Raw genomic sequence first — 21373 nt, forward strand, 5'->3', positions numbered from 1 at the left:
GTGGTGGTGGTGGAGGGGGTAGTGGTGGTGGTGGAGGGGGAAGTGGTGGTGGTGGGAGGGTAGTGGTGGTGGTGGAGGGGGTAGTGGTGGTTGTGGAGGGGGTAGTGGTGGTGGTGGGAGGGTAGTGGTGGTGATCGGAGGGTAGTTGTGGTGGTGGAGGGGGTATTGGTGGTGGTGGAGGGGGTAGTGGTGGTGGTGGAGGGGGTAGTGGTGGTGGTGGAGGGGGTAGTGGTGGTGGTGGAGGGGGAAGTGGTGGTGGTGGGAGGGTAGTGGTGGTGGTGGAGGGGGTAGTGGTGGTGGTGGAGGGGGAAGTGGTGGTGGTGGGAGGGTAGTGGTGGTGGTGGAGGGGATAGTGGTGGTGGTGGAGGGGGAAGTGGTGGTGGTGGGAGGGTAGTGGTGGTGGTGGAGGGGGTAGTGGTGGTTGTGGAGGGGGTAGTGGTGGTGGTGGGAGGGTAGTGGTGGTGATCGGAGGGTAGTTGTGGTGGTGGAGGGGGTATTGGTGGTGGTGGAGGGGGTAGTGGTGGTGGTGGAGGGGGTAGTGGTGGTGGTGAAGGGGGTAGTGGTGGTGGTGGTGGGGGTAGTGGTGGTGGTGGGAGGGTAGTGGTGGTGGTGGAGGGGGTATTGGTGGTGGTGGAGGGGGTAGTGGTGGTGGTGGAGGGGGTAGTGGTGGTGGTGGAGGGGGTGTGTCCGTAGTTCAGTGAACTGCCATACTGTGACTCTACCTAATTTTCCATCTACGAGAGAACTACTGTGTGATACAGTGTTCACTGTATGTAACCGTGAACTTTGTAGAGAGTGCACACTGTATGTAACCGTGACTCTGTAGACAGTGTACACTGTATGTAACCGTGAACACTGTCGACAGTAAACAGTAACCACTGAACGTAATCTAGCTAGTGAACACAGTGTAAGCAGTGGACACAGTGAAGCCAGTGAATGCAGTATAAGCAGTGAATACAGTGTAAGCAGTGGACACATTGAAGGCAGTGAATGCAGTGTAAACCGTGAGCATAGTGTAAGCAGTGAACACTCTAAGCAGGGAACACAGTGAAGACAGTGAACACAGTGAAGGCAGTGAACGCAGTTTAAGCAGTGAACACTGTTAGCAGTGAATACAGTGAAGTAAACACACTGTAGGCAGTGAATACAGTGTAAGCAGCGAACACACTGAAGGCGTTGAATGCAGTGTAAGCAGTGAATGCAGTGAATACAGTGAAGGCAGTGAACATATTGAAGGCAGTGAACACAGTGAATGCAATTAACACACTGAAGGTATTTTTTTTATATTTTATTTAAAACACACATTACAATAAATAACAGTACACAGAGTCAGATATTTCACATATATAAACAATTACGTCCTCACAATCAAAACAGTGCAATGACTCAGTACAACCCTCACCCAACACGTGTGTCAACAACAACATGACTCAGTACAACCCTCACCCAACACGTGTGTCAACAACAACATGACTCAGTACAACCCCCACCCAACACGTGTGTCAACAACAACATGACTCAGTACAACCCCCACCCAACACGTGTGTCAACAACAACATGACTCAGTACAACCCTCACCCAACACGTGTGTCAACAACAACATGATTCAGTACAACCCTCACCCAACACGTGTGTCAACAACAACATGACTCAGTACAACCCCCACCCAACACGTGTGTCAACAACAACATGACTCAGTACAACCCCCACCCAACACGTGTGTCAACAACAACATGAGTCAGTACAACCCCCACCCAACACGTGTGTCAACAACAACATGACTCAGTACAACCCCCACCCAACACGTGTGTCAACAACAACATGACTCAGTACAACCCCCACCCAACACGTGTGTCAACAACAACATGACTCAGTACAACCCCCACCCAACACGTGTGTCAACAACAACATGACTCAGTACAACCCCCACCCAACACGTGTGTCAACAACAACATGACTCAGTACAACCCTCACCCAACACGTGTGTCAACAACAACATGACTCAGTACAACCCCCACCCAACACGCGTGTCAACAACATTACTCAGTACAACCCCCACCCAACACGTGTGTCAACAACAACATGACTCAGTACAACCCCCACCCAACACGTGTGTCAACAACAACATGACTCAGTACAACCCTCACCCAACACGTGTGTCAACAACAACATGACTCAGTACAACCCCCACCCAACACGCGTGTCAACAACATTACTCAGTACAACCCCCACCCAACACGCGTGTCAACAACATTACTCAGTACAACCCCCACCCAACACACGTGTCAACAACAACATTACTCAGTACAACCCCCACCCAACACGTGTGTCAACAACAGCATTACTCAGTACAACCCCCACCCAACACGCGTGTCAACAACAACATTACTCAGTACAACCCCCACCCAACACGCGTGTCAACAACATTACTTAGTACAACCCCCACCCAACACGTGTGTCAACAACATTACTCAGTACAACCCCCACCCAACACGCGTGTCAACAACATTACTCAGAACAACCCCCACCCAACACGTGTGTCAACAACATTACTCAGTACAACCCCCACCCAACACGCGTGTCAACAACAACATTACTCAGTACAACCCCCACCCAACACGAGTGTCAACAACATTACTCAGTACAACCCCCACCCAACACGCGTGTCAACAACAACATTACTAAGTACAACCCCACCCAACACGTGTGTCAACAACAACATTACTCAGTACAACCCCCACCCAACACGCGTGTCAACAACAATACTCAGTACAACCCCCACCCAACACGCGTGTCAACAACATTACTCAGTACAACCCCCACCCCACACGCGTGTCAACAACATTACTCAGTACAACCCCCACCCAACACGTGTGTCAACAACATTACTCAGTACAACCCCCACCCAACACGCGTGTCAACAACAACATTACTCAGTACAACCCCCACCCAACACGTGTGTCAACAACATTACTCAGTACAACCCCCACCCCACACGCGTGTCAACAACAACATTACTAAGTACAACCCCACCCAACACGTGTGTCAACAACAACATTACTCAGTACAACCCCCACCCAACACGTGTGTCAACAACAATACTCAGTACAACCCCCACCCAACACGCGTGTCAACAACATTACTCAGTACAACCCCCACCCAACACGCGTGTCAACAACACCATTACTCAGTACAACCCCCACCCAACACGCGTGTCAACAACAACATGACTCAGTACAACCCCCACCCAACACGTGTGTCAACAACAGCATTACTCAGTACAACCCCCACCCAACACGTGTGTCAACAACAACATGACTCAGTACAACCCCCACCCAACACGCGTGTCAACAACAACATGACTCAGTACAACCCCCACCCAACACGCGTGTCAACAACAACATGACTCAGTACAACCCCCACCCAACACGTGTGTCAACAACAGCATTACTCAGTACAACCCCCACCCAACATGCGTGTCAACAACAACATTACTCAGTACAACCCCCACCCAACACGCGTGTCAACAACAACATGACTCAGTACAACCCCCACCCAACACGTGTGTCAACAACATGACTCAGTACAACCCCCACCCAACACGCGTGTCAACAACAACATGACTCAGTACAACCCCCACCCAACACGCGTGTCAACAACAACATGACTCAGTACAACCCCCACCCAACACGCGTGTCAACAACAACATGACTCAGTACAACCCCCACCCACCACGTGTGTCAACAACAGCATTACTCAGTACAACCCCCACCCAACACGCGTGTCAACAACAACATTACTCAGTACAACCCCCACCCAACACGCGTGTCAACAACAACATGACTCAGTACAACCCCCACCCAACACGTGTGTCAACAACAACATGACTCAGTACAACCCCCACCCAACACGTGTGTCAACAACAGCATTACTCAGTACAACCCCCACCCAACACGTGTGTCAACAACAACATGACTCAGTACAACCCCCACCCAACACGCATGTCAACAACAACATGACTCAGTACAACCCCCACCCAACACGTGTGTCAACAACAGCATTACTCAGTACAACCCCCACCCAACACGTGTGTCAACAACAACATGACTCAGTACAACCCCCACCCAACACGCGTGTCAACAACAACATGACTCAGTACAACCCCCACCCAACACGTGTGTCAACAACAGCATTACTCAGTACAACCCCCACCCAACACGTGTGTCAACAACAACATGACTCAGTACAACCCCCACCCAACACGCGTGTCAACAACAACATGACTCAGTACAACCCCCACCCAACACGTGTGCCAACAACAACATGACTCAGTACAACCCCCACCCAACACGTGTGTCAACAACAACATGACTCAGTACAACCCCCACCCAACACGCGTGTCAACAACAACATGACTCAGTACAACCCCCACCCAACACGCGTGTCAACAACAACATGACTCAGTACAACCCCCACCCAACACGCGTGTCAACAACAACATGACTCAGTACAACCCCCACCAAACACGTGTGTCAACAACAACATGACTCAGTACAACCCCCACCCAACACGCGTGTCAACAACAACATGACTCAGTACAACCCCCACCCAACACGTGTGCCAACAACAACATGACTCAGTACAACCCCCACCCAACACGCGTGTCAACAACAACATGACTCAGTACAACCCCCACCCAACACGTGTGTCAACAACAACATGACTCAGTACAACCCCCACCCAACACGTGTGCCAACAACAACATGACTCAGTACAACCCCCACCCAACACGCGTGTCAACAACAACATGACTCAGTACAACCCCCACCCAACACGCGTGTCAACAACATGACTCAGTACAGCCCCCACCCAACACGTGTGTCAACAACAACATGACTCAGTACAACCCCCACCCAACACGTGTGTCAACAACAACATGACTCAGTACAACCCCCACCCAACACGCGTGTCAACAACAACATGACTCAGTACAACCCCCACCCAACACGTGTGTCAACAACAACATGACTCAGTACAACCCCCACCCAACACGCGTGTCAACAACAACATGACTCAGTACAACCCCCACCCAACACGTGTGTCAACAACAACATGACTCAGTACAACCCTCACCCAACACGCGTGTCAACAACAACATGACTCAGTACAACCCTCACCCAACACGTGTGTCAACAACAACATGACTCAGTACAACCCCCACCCAACACGTGTGTCAACAACAACATGACTCAGTACAACCCCCACCCAACACGTGTGTCAACAACAACATGACTCAGTACAACCCTCACCCAACACGCGTGTCAACAACAACATGACTCAGTACAACCCTCACCCAACACGCGTGTCAACAACAACATGACTCAGTACAACCCCCACCCAACACGTGTGTCAACAACAACATGACTCAGTACAACCCCCACCCAACACGTGTGCCAACAACAACATGACTCAGTACAACCCCCACCCAACACGCGTGTCAACAACAACATGACTCAGTACAACCCCCACCCAACACGCGTGTCAACAACAACATGACTCAGTACAGCCCCCACCCAACACGTGTGTCAACAACAACATGACTCAGTACAACCCCCACCCAACACGTGTGTCAACAACAACATGACTCAGTACAACCCCCACCCAACACGCGTGTCAACAACAACATGACTCAGTACACCCCCCACCCAACACGTGTGTCAACAACAACATGACTCAGTACAACCCCCACCCAACACGCGTGTCAACAACAACATGACTCAGTACAACCCCCACCCAACACGTGTGTCAACAACAACATGACTCAGTACAACCCTCACCCAACACGCGTGTCAACAACAACATGACTCAGTACAACCCCCACCCAACACGCGTGTCAACAACAACATGACTCAGTACAACCCCCACCCAACACGTGTGTCAACAACAACATGACTCAGTACAACCCTCACCCAACACGTGTGTCAACAACAACATGACTCAGTACAACCCCCACCCAACACGTGTGTCAACAACAACATGACTCAGTACAACCCTCACCCAACACGTGTGTCAACAACAACATGACTCAGTACAACCCCCACCCAACACGTGTGTCAACAACAACATGACTCAGTACAACCCCCACCCAACACGTGTGTCAACAACAACATGACTCAGTACAACCCTCACCCAACACGCGTGTCAACAACAACATGACTCAGTACAACCCTCACCCAACACGCGTGTCAACAACAACATGACTCAGTACAACCCCCACCCAACACGTGTGTCAACAACAACATGACTCAGTACAACCCCCACCCAACACGTGTGTCAACAACAACATGACTCAGTACAACCCCCACCCAACACGTGTGTCAACAACAACATGACTCAGTACAACCCCCACCCAACACGTGTGTCAACAACAACATGACTCAGTACAACCCCCACCCAACACGCGTGTCAACAACAACATGACTCAGTACAACCCCCACCCAACACGTGTGTCAACAACAACATGACTCAGTACAACCCCCACCCAACACGTGTGTCAACAACAACATGACTCAGTACAACCCTCACCCAACACGTGTGTCAACAACAACATGACTCAGTACAACCCCCACCCAACACGTGTGTCAACAACAACATGACTCAGTACAACCCCCACCCAACACGTGTGTCAACAACAACATGACTCAGTACAACCCTCACCCAACACGTGTGTCAACAACAACATGACTCAGTACAACCCCCACCCAACACGTGTGTCAACAACAACATGACTCAGTACAACCCCCACCCAACACGTGTGTCAACAACAACATGACTCAGTACAACCCCCACCCAACACGTGTGTCAACAACAACATGACTCAGTACAACCCTCACCCAACACGCGTGTCAACAACAACATGACTCAGTACAACCCCCACCCAACACGTGTGTCAACAACAACATTACAAAATATTATACCCAACATCAATCATATCACTTGACGTTACAATAACATGTGACTTAGTACACTACACACCTCATACATGTAAAAAGCTTTTATACAAAAAGAAAGGAAGACTGTGCAAGTAATTCTATTTAAAAAAAATTCTCAATTACCCCTTCCTGTCAGTAATATATACATTACTTAAGTACATGTAATAAAATATGTTTGAGCAGTACAACCCCCCCCCCCACAACCCCCCACAACCCCCACAACCCCCACAACCTCCCCCCCCCCGTCACCCCAGATCATACCATTGTTCACTGAACACAGAAACTAATAACCAACATAATATAAACCTTGAACATAGTATCTTGTTGACTATAAACAATTCCTCTTAAGTATAAGAAACATAGATGATGTCAACATGACAAATAATATTTAGAAAAAAAAAAGATTGAACTTAGTATTATGACTATAACTAAAAACTGTTTATATAATTATGAATGTTGTCACCCATGAGACCATTACAAGTGATATAGTCACGGACTCACATATCACATATACACATATGTACAAAAGTTGAAATATAATATCTCATGACTTATGAAATTTTATATGCATAGGAATTATATCAGTGTCATACATGCCTATTAACTTACATAAGATTATAAAAATACCGAATCAATTTATTAAGCCTCCTCGCATCCCCATGCCCAATATACACATTAATTAAACACATTAAATAACAAATATTTTTGGGTAGTTCAACCCCCCCCCCCCCCATTTACCTCAGATCATCATATTGGACAACGTCATACCATTGTTCACTGAACACAGAGACCAATAACCATCATAATTTAACCCTAGGACATAGTATCTTGATGACAAAAACATTTTTCCAATAGTGTAACATGCACACTGTTATGTGCATATTACAATTAGACATTAAGAAAATTAACACATGGTTGAACTTATTATTATGACCCACACAAAACCCGACTTACAGTTAAGAATGTCATCAGCCATGGTAACATTGCTCCTGATATATTCACAGACTCACTTTTTACAAATATATGTACAAAAGTCGAAGCATATATAACATGACATATGATTGAACAATATGTCCTCAGGAGTTATAACAGTGCCTTACATGCCCGCTAACATATATAAAAATATAAAAATACCGAACCAATTTGGTGCACCGCCTCGCTTCCCCCTGACCACCCATGATAAAACACATCTACATTTAAAGCTTCGCCCCATCAAGAGAGTTTTCTATCTAAAATTTATACCAGGAATACACTCATCCCCCCCCCATCTGGCTGAGACCAATCCCATTCAACTATTACACCATTAATTCTCGCAACCTATACACATTCATACCTCTATACTGAACTGGAAATTCTATATCCCATCTCCTTCCATACACGGCCTCATTCCTACACTTTGTTTTATAAAAATGCCCAGCTAAAGCCCGTATTCGCACTTCCCCCTCCACCTCCCTCATAGCCCACGATATTTTAATATAATCCACTACCAAATACAAGACCGCCCTTCTCACACTATCACCTATTCCCTCTATGTCCAAACTCAGTGCTTTCAATACCATTAACCTACCTCCCTCCAACCATATCCAAGACCCTACGAAACCATAGACGTACCCTTGCGATACCCTCACAAAAATACACCACATGATATGCAGTCTCCACCTCCCTGCACAAAACACAACATGTGGACTGCACAACTTTCATCTGATACAAACGTACTTTAGTGGGTAATATCCCATGTAAAAACCTATACATAGTTTCCCGCGCCCTTGACTTTAAGCGTAACTTATGGAACGCACCCCAGATACATGCCCAATTATATAAAGGAAAGACACTCTCCCCCTCCATCACCTCATTACCCCTCACAGTCCTCCCCAAAACTCGCACTAGCACTTTTCCCGGTATGCTAACCCTCAATAAAAATCTCAACATACACATACACTCCAATTCCCTACCCCCCCCCCACCACTGCCGCACATCATCCATATCCTCACTCATCCTTACACCCTGATCCCCACTCAACTGTATATAACTGTTTCACATACATACTTTTCAGTCTACTACACAGTGGAATTAATCCTAATCCTCCCCTCCCCAATGATGTTGTCACGACTGTCTGCTTAAGCCAATGATAACCATATCCCCAAATAAAACGCATTACCTTCTTTTGGACCAACCTCACATCATTCTTCATCAACGGATAAACCACTGCCACATGCCACAATTTAGGGTAAATGATTGTATTTATAACTATGACCCTCTGATGGATCGTCAGCCCACTCGTCCGTATTCCCCCCAATCTCCTTAATACTCCTTGCACAACCCTTATGGAGTTGGCCTCTCTAGCTTCTTGCTCTGCCCATCTGTATAATACTCCACATACTTTAATTTGATCTACTACCTACCAACCATACTTTTGTCCCAAGTTCCCTCCCACTCACGAACCAACCTCTAACAATTTAGACTTAATTCCATTAAGATGCATACCTGTTGCCCCACTAAATATCTCAATGATTCGACCTACATTCCTTAATCCCTCCTCTCCCTCAACTAAAACCCTCGTATCGTCAACATACCCAACTATACCAGGAGCACCCCACTGCTGTATCCCCCCTTCATCTACCCCAACATTAATCATCCTATATAAAGGATCTTGTAGACATGTAAATAGGATCTGAGACATGGGGCATCCTTGTCTCAGTCCCTTACCCATACTAACTACCTTCCCCATACGTCCATTGATTTGCACCTGTAGTACTGCGCCTTTGTATAATGTTTCCGCCCATCGGACAATTTCCTCGCCAAAACCCATGTGCCTCATTATCATCCATAACGTCTCTCGCTCTACATAATCATAAGCAGCCTTCCAATCCAAAGCAAGTACACCCCCTCAACTCATTCTACAATCATCTATAAATCCTTAATCCTCCCATATCCACTAATCATTGACCACCCCAGCACACCCATTTGTCCCTTATCTATAACTCTCCCAGTAACACTACATAACCTATTACTTAAAGCCCTTGCAAACAATTTGTAATCACTGCACATTAAAGATAAACCTCTATAATCCAAGATGCTATTCTGCACTTCCCCCTTCGGAATCATGACAACGACCCCTGTTCGTTGCGTCATACCCCTGCATCCCTTTACCTTCATTTCATTTAGCAAATGCACCAAGTATTCCTTCAAGACCTCCCAGTTACTTAAATAAAGATCATTTGGAATGCCATCAATCCCTAGCGTCTTCCTTATACTCATCCCCCGTAACGCCTTCAAAACCTCATCTTTACTTATGGGCCCCTCTATCTCCATTCTGTCTTCTGGTTCCAGGATACATGATATCCTTTCCTCCATAATATGCAAGTCTCCCATCTTCCTATTACCCCCTCTCATATGTATCTCAAACCATTCATCCGCAAAAACCACTCATGCCTTCAGTCGTTACTAACCACTTCCCACCGTGTACCCATCCACGTCCTGATGTACCTCTAATTTTAACATATTCATTATATTTTGCCGGATCTTTAATCGCCACAGAATGCAAGCTGATGGCTTATCACCCCATAAAACATCTTCCAACCCACCCCTTAGTCTTTCACCATCAAACCATGCATTCTGCATCTCCAGCAATTGCGTCTTTATACCCTCGATCTCTGAAACCTGATATACTCCACGACAACCTTCATAACACTGTTTTAACTGTCCCTCCAAATACCTCTGTAATCCATATTTCCATTGTCCAACCTCCCTTCCTTTCCTCATATAAAAACTACGGATCCCCGATTTAGCACATTGCTCCCACCACAGTAATATATCACCTCCCAGCTTTCCTTTGTTCCATTCATTTTTCCACCATTTCGAAAAATTAAGTCCACCCTCCATATTCTCTAACAAGCTCACATTTAGTTTCCAATAACTCATAAAACGTTTTGGCAACTCACCCCATCCCATGTCCACAACCACCCCTCTATGATCCGAAAATACAACATTTACAGTTTCCATATTATTAACTTGTATCCCAGGAGATGCATAAATGCGGTCCAAGCGTGCCGCATAACCGTTCTTCACATAAGTATGCAAGACCACCCACCCCTCCCCACTAACTACATCCACAAATCCGACTCCCTCTAATACATCCTGTAGGACTCCCAACACACACCCAGCTCCCCGCGGCTCCACATCCTTCCTACGTATCACACTATTCCAATCCCCTCCAACTAATATATAAACTGGTAACCCCCTCATATGATAAATTAGTGTGTCCCGAACAAAATCCTCTTTAACACGCCTATTCCTGTCTGCCGGCATGTATACACTCACAAAACACAATCGTACCCCACCCCATGTCCCATCCACCCTCACTACTCTCCCATCTCCCCCTTCTTCCCAATGCAACAATTGAAAAGGACCGGTCTCAGCTATTAATACCGCAGCACCTCTCTTAAGCTTCCCAGTATATCCAGCATAAACCTTGTACACATCTATCAACAAATCCCTTCCATACTTAAAATTATGCTCTTGTAAAAATATGATCTGTATTCCATGTCTCTTTAAAAAGTCACTAAAGATCCTGCGCTTTACATCGGCCCTTAGGCCACTTACATTTAACGATAGGCACTTAAAAATGCTATCGGGGGTTTACCAATCGATCGATGTCCATTCGGGTCCTTACGTTTTTTCAAAGTATGCTTTTCACAATGCCCTTTCCTTGCCTCACCTTTCCCCTTCCCCTTACCCCCCCTGATACTTTTTTTGGGACATCCACTGAGTGTTTCTTACCAGATCTTTGTGCAGGTGTCAGAACATCACTGTCAGAAGCACCTGCCTCTCTCTTTCATGATGCCTCAATTATGTGCATGCCATCATCTGCACTTTCAACTTTATGCACTTCAACCACAGCCTCACAAATCCTCTGTGGTTGCCCATCCCCACCACCCACATTGCCCTCCTCATGAATTCCACCCTTATCTGCAGATGTCTCAACCGACACCATACATAGTGTTCCGTCCTTATTCTGATCCTCCAAGAATCCCTGTATAACAGTGTCTATTGCAGCTGAAACTTCACTACCCTATTCACCTTGTCTCACCTCATCCTCTATATGCATGGTCTCAATCACCTGAGAGACCTCTGGTAATGTTACACATTCCACCGGATTGTCCTCCACGATTTCACTCCATGCCCTGTGGGCCCAAGGATGCTCCAGTGTTGACTGGGTCGTCACCTCTCTCTCCTTCTCCACTCCTTTGCCTTCTCCATGTGTCTCAGGTGACGATCGTCGAGGACACATCGCAGCCATATGATCATGCGCTCCACACATTCTGCATGTTCTTCTCTGCCCCGCATATGTGATATATACCTGAGTTCTAAAGCCACTCTTAAGGGTAAAGGATCCCTCATGCAGTCCAGCATACATTCCCTCAGACCACCTTCCAACTGTTGTTTGATGTATAACACCAAACTCTTCGAAAGTTGCTTTTATGTCTTCCTCATTCGCCTCAAATGGGACGCTCTGTAACTTTGCCCAAGTATAATACTTGGATACGTCCCTCATAAGTACTTTTAAACAAGGGTTAACCAGCATACACACATCCTGGCACTTTTCTACCGTCTTGTCATATACAGCAGCCGTCACGAATTTCACAAAGATTCTTGTAGCTCCATTCAAAGCAATTCCATACAAATCGTCTTTGTTGATGCAGTAGGTATCTCTTAAGATGGCAGGCAGCATAAATGATGCATTGCTGTTATAAACTGCGCCTTGCAACACCTCAATACATACAGTGTTTATCTGTAGAAAATACTGTATATATTTTCCAGAAATTCAGTATTTATATGTATATAGATGGCCATACTGTATTTAATAACATTTATGTCATAGAAAATGGGAAACTGAGCCTGGGGAGAAGGGACAGTCGCCATTGTTAATTTGAAATGGATACAATGTTAGTGTAATGGGAAGGAATTTTTGTGCTCTCGAGGTTAAAATTGGGCTGACACCTCTCAAATAGAAGGCGAAATTGTTGGATGTGCATTCCTGCATAACTTGAGATATCAGGCGACAGGACAGGACAACTCCAGGAACCTCAGATAAGTCTGTTATGTTATAACTCTGACCAGTTGTTATTTTCATTTATAGACAGAGGTTTTCTGAGTATGATACAACTTAATCTCCAGTCAAATTGGTGAGTGATATGATTAAGATATATTCTCCTTCTGTTATATAAATGTGTATTTATATATAATCATTTTTTTAATTTAATATACAGTCCACAAATTTATATATTTACCAGCATTCCTGGTGATGTATATTTCATTTAATTAATAAGTCCAGAGCAACTTGTGGATATGACAGTGGTAGGTATCGAAGGGGGACATTTTTTGCGACCTAGGTGTCCCAAATTCCTACTTGTCTAACTGATAAATAATAATTATCTATGTTCATTTACTGTTATGTATATAATGATACATCCAAGTAAATGCAATTTTCCACATTATCCTCCTCCTGGTAGTCTGTGCCATCTTGCAAAATTCGCTCAGTGCTACCAACTGTAGCGAGTGAAGCAGCAAACGTCCGTCCTCCACCAATGGTGTTTGACGAATGCAGGAGCAAAAGCGAAGCACAACCTCTCGGCCCAAAAGCGAAGAGGTCAATGAACTGAAGGTATTGAGCAGAGTATAGCCAGTGAATGCAAAGCAGTGAACATAGTAAAGGCAGTGAACACAGTGAAGGCAGTGAACACAGTGAAGGCAGTGAACAAGTTGATCACACCTGATATTTGTAAATACAGTCACTGTTAACCAGGATCTTAGTTTTGCCTCGACACAACAACGCTAAAGGTGATTATGACAACACTTGTGTTTCGTGTGTAAAACACCAGAGTATATGCACTGACGTGTATATCTGTGTATATACACCATCATATATATATATATATCTCTCCTTACGTATATATATATATATATATATATATATATATATATATATATATATATATATATATATATATATATATATATATATATATATATATATATATATATATATATATATATATATATATATATATATATATATATATATATATATTATTGTGCCCACGAACAAGTGATATTGATCTATAACAACACTGTGACTAGCCCAGGACTCGAACCCATGCTGCTTTGGCCTGCCTCATGATGGGCAAAAACTCATGACGCCTGTGACATGCAGAGTACGTAACCTTTATTCGGCGCATGTACACACCCTCATTGAAAGGCTATCCCAACCAGTGAACCAGTACTAAGGGTCAGATGATGGGGCCCCGTCGTTCAATCAGTACCCAGGTTCAGCCAATGAGAAGATGGTTTTGGTAATCGCAGAGGTGTTGTGGGTACCGCTCTCCTGTCTGCCCTTGTCATTCCCATTCTAGAGCTGGTTGAAGCACGGTCTGCTCTCTAGTGGCTTCTATTCTGCCTTGCTTACCGTGGAGTGCACTAATATCTATTGTTGTATATAGTGTACATACTTCTGTTCTTATTTGGTAAAGGATAATATAAGTCGAAAGTTTTTCTGCTGTGTTTATTTTACTACCTTTACACCCAGGATAACAGGCGTTTGGATTTGTGGGTTGTAATAACGCCTTTACCCACAAGGATTGTTTGGTCCCGTGGGTAAAGGCGTCATGAGTTTTCGCCCACCATGAGGCAGGCCAAAGAAGCAAGCAGCATGAGTTCGAGTCCTTGGCTAGTCGCAGTGTTGTTATTGATTAATACCACTTCCTCGTGGGCCCAACAAAATATATATATATATATATATATATATATATATATATATATATATATATATATATATATATATATATATATATATATATATATATATATTTCAACAAGTCGGCCGTCTCCCACCGAGGCAGGGTGACCCAACAAAAGAAAGAAAATCCCCAAAAAGAAAATACTTTCATCATTCAACACTTTCACCTCACTCACACAATATCACTGTTTTTGCAGAGGTACCCAGAATACAACAGTTTAGAAGTATATACTATAAAAACACACAATATATCCCTCCAAACTGCCAATATCCCAAACCCCTCCTTTAGAGTGCAGGCATTGTACTTCCCATTACCAAGACTCAAGTCCGGTCGTATAAAATAACCAGTTTCTCTGAATCCCATCACTATTACCCTGCTCACACTCCAACAGCTCGTCAGGTCCCAAATACCATTTGTCTCCATTCACTCCTATCGAACACGCTCACGCACGCTTGCTGGAAGTCCAAATCCCTCGCCCACAACAACTCCTGTACCCCCTCCCTCCAACCTTTTCGAGGACGACCCCTACCCCGCCTTCCTTCCCCGACAGATTTATACGCTCTCCATGTAATTCTACTTTGATCCATTCTCTCTAAATGACCAAGCCACCTCAACAAACCCTCTTCAGCTCTCTGACTAATACTTTTATTAACTCCACACCTTCTCCTAATTTCCACAAGCCGAATTTTCTGCATAATATTAACACCACACATTGCTCTTAGACAGGACATCTCCACTGCCTCCAACCGTCTCCTCGCTGCAGCATTTACAACCCAAGCTTCACACCCATATAAGAGTGTTGGTACTACTATACTTTCATACATTCCCTTCTTTGCCTCCATAGATAACATTTTTTGACTCCACATATACCTCAATGCACCACTCACCTTTTTTCCTTCATCATTTCTCTGATTAACCTCATCCTTCATAAATCCATCTGCTGACTCATCAACTCCCAAATATCTGAAAACATTCACTTCTTCCATACTCCTCCTCCCCAATTTGATATCCAATTTTTCTTTATCTAAATCGTTTGATACTCTCATCACCTTACTCTTTTCTATGTTCACTTTCAACTTTCTACCTTTACACACATTCCCAAATTCTTCCACTAACCTTTGCAATTTTTCTTTAGAATCTCCCATAAGCACAGTATCATTAGCAAAAAGTAACTGTCACTTCCCATTTTGTATTTAATTTCCCATAATTTAATCCCACCCCTCTCCCGAACACCCTAGCATTTACTTCTTTTACAACCCCATCTATAAATATATTAAACAACCATGGTGACATTACACATCCCTATCTAAGACCTACTTTTACAGGGAAGTAGTCTCCCTCTCTTCTACACACCCTAACCTGAGCCTCACTATCCTCATAAAAACTCTTTACAGCATTTAGTAACTTACCACCTATTCCATATACTTGCAACATCTGCCACATTGCTTCCCTATACATTCTATCATAAACCTTCTCGAAATAAATGCAATAAAAACTTCCCTACCTTTATCTAAATACTGCTCACATATATGCTTCAATGTAAACACTTGATCTACACATGCTCTACCCATTCTAAAACCTCCTTGCTCATCCACAATTCTACATTCTGTCTTACCTCTAATTCTTTCAGTAATAACCCTACCGTACATTTTTCCTGGTATACTCAGTAAACTTATTCCTCTATAATTTTTTACAATCTCTTTTGTATCCCTTCCCTTTATATAAAGGGACTATACACGCTCTCTGCCAATCCCTAGGTACGTTCCCCTCTTTCATACATCTATGTCTCCCCCTGCTTTTAACATTTCTGTCATGATCCTGTCAGTTCCAGCTGCTTTACCCCATTTCGTTCTATGTAATGCCTCCCGTACCTCCCCCACACTCACATCCTGCTCTTCTTCACTCCTAAAAGATGGTATACCTCCTTGGCCAGTGCATGAAATTACTGCCTCCCTTCATCGACATTTAAAAGTTCCTCAAAATATTCTCGCCATCTATCCAAAACCTCCATCTCCCAATCTACTCGCTCCCCTACTCTGTTTTTAACTGACAAATCCATTTGTTCCCTAGGCTTTCTTAACTTGTTTAACTCCAAAAATTTTTCTTATTTTCATTAAAATTTCTTGACAGTGCCTCTCCCACTCTATCATCCGCTCTCCTCTTGCACTTTCTCACAATTCTCTTCACCTTTCTTTTACTCTCCATATACTCTACTCTTCTTAAAACACTTCTGCTCTCATAAGCTACCTTTTTTTTTTATTTTATCACACGCTTTACTTCATCATTCCACCAATCACTCCTCTTTCCTCCTGCAACCACCCTCGTATAACCACAAACTTCTGCCCCACATTCTAATACTGCATTTTTAAAACTATTCCAATCCTCTTCAACCCCCCCACTACTCATACCTGCACCAGCCCACCTTTCTGCCAATAGTTGTTTATATTTCACCCGAACTTCCTCCTCCCTTAGTTTATATACATCCACATCCCTCTTACTTGTTACCATTTTCCTCTTATCCCATCTACCTCTTACTCTAACTGTAGCTACAACTAGATAATGATCCGATATATCAGTTGCCCCTCTATAAACATGTACATCCTGGAGCCTATCCATCAACCTTTTATCCACCAATACAAACTACTTTCATTACATGCTACATCATACAAACTACATTCAATACAAACTACTTTCATTACATGCTACATCATACCTTGTATATTTATTTATCCTCTTTTTCATAAAATATGTATTACTCATTACCAAACCTCTTTCTACACATAGCTCTATTAAAGGCTCCCCATTTTCATTTACCCCTGGCACCCCAAATGTACCTACTACTCCCTCCACATTTTTTCCCACTTTAGCATCGACATCCCCAACCACCATTACTCTCACACTTGGTTCAAAACTCCCCACGCATTCACTCAACATTTCCCAAAATCTCTCTCTCTCCTCTATACCTCTCTCTTCCCCAGGTGCATATACGCTTACTATAACCCACTTCTCACATCCAACCTTTATTTTACTCCACATAATCCTTGAATTAATACGTTTATATTCCTTCTTTTCCTGCCATAGCTTATCCTTCAACATTATTGCTACTCCTTTAGTTCTAACTCTATTAGAAACCCCTGACCTAATCCCATTTATTCCTCTCCACTGAAACTCTCCCACCACCCATTCAGTTTTGTTTCACTTAAAGCCAGGACATCCAGCTTCTTCTCATTCATAACATCCACAATCATCTCTTTCTTATCATTCACACAACATCCACGCACATTCAGACATCCCACTTTGATAATTTTCTTATTATTCTTTTTAGTAATTATTACAGGAAAAGGGGTTATTAGCCCATTGTTCCCGGCATTTTAGTTGACTTTTACTACAGGCATGGCTTACGGAGGAAAGATTCTTATTCCACTTCCCCATGGATATAAATGGGAAAAGTAATAAGAAAAAGAACCATTAAGATAAAATCAAAGAAAACTCAGATGAGTGTGTATAAATAAACGTGTACATGTATGTGTAGTGTAATCTAAGTGTAAGTAGAAGTAGCAAGACGTACCTGTAATCTTGCATATTTATGAGACAGACAAAAGACACCAGCAATCCTACCATCATGTAAAATAATTACAGGCTTTCGTTTTACACTCACTTGGCAGGACGGTAGTACCTCCCTGGGTGGTTGCTGTCTACCAACCTACTACACACACACATTTATATATATATATATATATATATATATATATATATATATATATATATATATATATATATATATATATGTCGTGCCGAATATGTAAAACTGGTCAGTTAGCAAGAACTCATTTAAAATTAAGTCCTTTCAAAAATTTTCTCTTATAAGTTTAAAGATATATTTTTTTCATTTAATGTTGATGTAAAAATTTATAATTTTGCATCAAAAGGAACTTAAAAAACTTACCTAACCTTATTATAACAAAAGCAATTTATTTTAGCGTAATCCAACTAAATATATTTTAGATTTGTTTACAATAATTTAATACTAAACAAACACAGTGAAATATATTTTTTTCGTTAGGTTCAGAATGATTTTGGCAAAATTATTGTATACACAAATTTTCACTTGTCCTATATGGCAAGATGAGCGTTGCTATTTAAGCCAAGATCGCAAGTTCTGCCTATTCGGCACGACACACACACACACACATACACACACACACACATACACACACATACACACACATACACACACACACATATATATATATATATATATATATATATATATATATATATATATATATATATATATATATATATATATATATATATATATATATATATAAAAACCAGAACTCCTAACTCCTTTTCTCAATCAGTATTATTAAGATCTACATTATTTAGTTTATATGTGGCATGGTTATTTAAATGTCCAACATTTAGAATTTTGCATTTGTCTATATTAAACTGCATCTGCCACTTCTCCGACCATTGCATCAGTCTTTTCAAATCATCCTGGAGTGATCTAGTGTCCTCATTAGAATGAATTGGACGGCCTATTTTGGTGTCATCAGCAAATTTGCTTATGTCGCTATTTATTCCCTCATCTATGTCGTTTATGTAAATAGTGACGACATTGATGAGGGAATAAATAGCGACATAAGCAAATTTGCTGATGACACCAAAATAGGCCATCCAATTCATTTTAATGAGGACACTAGAGCACTCCAGGATGATTTGAATCGACTGATGCAATGGTCGGAGAAGTGGCAGATGCAGTTTAATATTGACAAATGCAAAGTTCTAAATGTTGGACAGGAAAATAACCATGCCACATATAAACTAAATAATGTAGATCTTAATACTACTGATTGAGAAAAGGAGTTAGGAGTTCTGGTTAGCAGTAATCTGAAACCAAGACAACAGTGCATTAGTGTTCGCAATAAAGCTAACAGAACCCTTGGCTTCATATATATATATATATATATATATATATATATATATATATATATATATATATATATATATCAACAACACTGCGACTAGCCAAGGAAACGAAAACACACGACGCTCTAACCCACAGGACCACACAATCCTACAAGAACCAAGCACCCAGCCAAGCTAAGGGTGTTACCTTGGTCTGAGGACATAGGGTGGTGTGTGGCTAGTCGCAGTGTTGTTAATGATCAACCACTATTTCGTGGTTACAATAATATAAAATACTGCTTCTTGGGCTAGTACACCAAACAGGGAGTAGAATGAAATTAGCTCAGAGGCGTCCACACCACCTTATGTCCTCAGACCAAGGTAACACACCTAGCTCTGCTGGGTGCTTGGTTCATGTAGGATTGCGTGGTCCTGTGGGTTAGAGCGTCATGTGTTTTCGCTCACCATAAGGCGGGCCAAAACAACATGGGTTCGAGTCCTTGGATAGTGGCACTGTTGTTATTGATCAATACCACTCGTTCGTGGTTACAATACTATACATACATTATACACACACACACACACACACACACACACACACACACACACACACACATATATATATATATATATAATATATATATATATATATATATATATATATATATATATATATATATATATTTATATATATATATATATATATATATATATATATATATATATATATATATATATATATATATCGTGCAGAATAAGTAAAACTTGCTATTTTGGCTTAAATAGCAAAGTTCTTCTTGTCGAATAAGGCAAGCGAAAATTTGTGTATACAATAATTTCGTAAAAATCATTCTGAACCTAACTAAAAAAATATATTTCACTGTGTTTGTTTATTATTAAATTATTGTAAACTTATCTAAAATATATTTAGATGGATTAAGCTAAATTAAATTGCGATTGTTATAAGGTTAGGTAAGTTTTCTAAGATTCTTTTAGTACAAAATTATTAATTTCACATTAACATAAATGAAAAAATATATATCTTTAAACTTACAAGAGAAATTTTTTAGAAAGGATTTCATTTTAAGAGTTCTTGATAACTGACCAACTTTACTTATTCGGCACGACACACACACACACACACACACACACACACACACACACACACACACACACACACACACACACACACACACACACACACACACATGCACACACATATACATATATATAGTAGGTAGTAGGTTGGTAGACAGCAACCGCCCAGGGAGGTACTACCGTCCTGCCAAGCGAGTCTTTTGTCTGTCTCATAAATATGCAAGATTACAGGTACATCTTGCTACTTCTACTTACACTTAGATCACACTACACATACATGTACATGTTTATTTATACACACTCGTCTGAGTTTTCTTTGATTTTATCTTAATAGTTCTTGGGCTTATTACTTTTCCTTTTATATCCATGGGGAATTGGAATAAGAATCTTTCCTCCTGGTAGATCAGGCTCTGATCCACCAGGAGGCCTGGTCACAGACCGGGCCGCGGGGGCGTTGACCCCCGGAGCTCTCTCCAGGACTCTCCAGGTAAACTCCGTAAGCCATGCGTGTTGTAAAAGTCAACTAAAATGCCGGGAACAATGGGCTAGTAACCCCTTTTTCTGTAATAATTACCA

The 21373-nt window shown here is 42.6% G+C and overlaps 1 protein-coding gene across 1 annotated transcript in view; it reads left to right on the plus strand.

The window, feature by feature from the left end:
* The first annotated feature begins 836 nt into the window (after positions 1–836).
* LOC128695977 (phosphatidylinositol 3,4,5-trisphosphate 3-phosphatase TPTE2) overlaps positions 837–21373 on the plus strand; it is a 602430-nt gene continuing 581893 nt past the window's right edge. The window contains exon 1 of the mRNA XM_070093099.1: positions 837–1272. The gene's annotated coding sequence lies outside the window, so the exon portion shown is untranslated. The remainder of the gene's footprint in view (positions 1273–21373) is intronic.

The sequence above is a fragment of the Cherax quadricarinatus genome, chromosome 41, assembly GCF_038502225.1.
Source record: "Cherax quadricarinatus isolate ZL_2023a chromosome 41, ASM3850222v1, whole genome shotgun sequence".
NCBI classification, from domain to species: Eukaryota; Metazoa; Arthropoda; class Malacostraca; order Decapoda; family Parastacidae; genus Cherax; species Cherax quadricarinatus.